The sequence below is a fragment of the Dama dama genome, chromosome 19 (genome assembly GCF_033118175.1).
Source record: "Dama dama isolate Ldn47 chromosome 19, ASM3311817v1, whole genome shotgun sequence".
In the NCBI taxonomy this organism is placed as follows: Eukaryota; Metazoa; Chordata; class Mammalia; order Artiodactyla; family Cervidae; genus Dama; species Dama dama.
The window spans coordinates 90,479,317-90,480,937 of NC_083699.1; the positions used below are offsets into that span (position 1 = coordinate 90,479,317).

General features: G+C 40.8%; 1 pseudogene; it reads right to left on the reverse strand.

Moving 5' to 3' along the window:
• Positions 1-958: 958 nt before the first annotated feature.
• Positions 959-1,416, reverse strand: LOC133074123 (phosphatidylinositol N-acetylglucosaminyltransferase subunit P-like; annotated as a pseudogene).
• Positions 1,417-1,621: the final 205 nt, after the last annotated feature.

The window sequence follows — 1,621 nt, forward strand, 5'->3', positions numbered from 1 at the left end:
TGCATAGTCTTGCATAATCTTGTAAGTACAACCAAATACTTTCATATACCATTTCTGGAGGGAAATTTGTCTTTTAATCCTATGCAGCAGTTGGTCTATTGAACTGTTTCAATGATGAAACAGACACAGAAATCCTTTTCATTTTTATTGTTGTTGAGGTAGAGTTGATTTATAATGTGTTAATTTCTGCTATACAACAAAGTGATTCAGTTATACATATAAATGTATACATTCTTTTTCATATTCTTTTACATTATGGTTTATCACAAGATACTGAATATAGTTCGTTGTGCTATACAGCAGGATGTTGTTTGCCTGAACTGTGGTGTTGGAGAAGACTCTTGAGAGTCCCGTGGACTGCAAGGAGATCCAACCAGTCCATCCTAAAGGAGATCAGTCCTGGGTGTTTATTGGTAGGACTGATGTTGAAGCTGAGACTCCAATACTTTGGCTACCTGATGACTCATTTGAAAAGACCCTGATGCTGGGAAAGATTGAGGGCAGGAGGAGAAGGGGACGACGGAGGATGAGATGGTTGGATGGCATCACCAACTCAATGGATGTGGATTTGGGTGAACCCCGGGAGTTGGTGATGGACAGGGAGGCCTGGCATGCTGCAGTTCATGGGGTCGCAAAGAGTCGGACATGACTGAGCGACTGAACTGAACTGAACCCCAAATTCCTAGGCCATCCCTCTCCCGTCCCCCACACCCCCACCACTTGGCAACCGCAAGTCTGTTCTCTGTATCTGTGAGTCTACAGAAACCACTGTTTTTTTTTTTTTTTTGCCATATGGTAATGCAGTATTTATTCTGTCCTTTAGTAACTACTATTTGATAACATTTATAATATTAATAAAACTTCATATAAAAGAAGTTCAACCTACTTTTTTTATTTTAAACATTTCAATACTGGATATTAATCAGAAAGATAGTCTAAATTAGTATGGTCAAAACCTTTATGTCAAAAATTTATAACAAATGTTTGGTATTAGTCCACAAAGAATTAAGTTTTTGGTGTAAAGTTATTTGGCTTCAAGAAAGAACATTTGGTTTACTTCACCAAAAGGAATATCTCTCAGTGCTGGGATGGCCTCTTCTTGGTCTTTCTTGCGCTGTTGATTTTTGGCATAGTTATCTGTGATATTATGAATGGAGTCGAGTGGAGAGGTACTCATCATGTTTATTCCAAATAAGAGGACGTAACTGATGACTACGGTAATGAGGAGATACACAGGCAGAGCAACGGCCCAATACTTTTGAGGTCAATAAGTTAAGCCTAAGGAGTTTAGCCAAGATTCAGGAATAAAAGCCCACACAAGATACAGTATGAAACCAAATTGGGAGCTTAAGAAAAGAACAAAGCCATAAATTGCTCTTTCTGGCAATGGCGACGGTGAATTTTCCACCATTTCCCCCCTGGCTTTACATATTCTTGGGTCCTCCAAGAGCCGACTACCCCTGCAGCACGTTCGGCCACCTCAGGGCGGAGGCCTCGGCGCACGCGGACCAGGGGATCCGCAGGAGGGGGAGAGAGTGAAACCACTGTCTTTAAGAAAGACGCTCCAAACAAATTCTCATCTGCAAAACTGAATCACATTTCATTTTTTCCTGCCAAGATA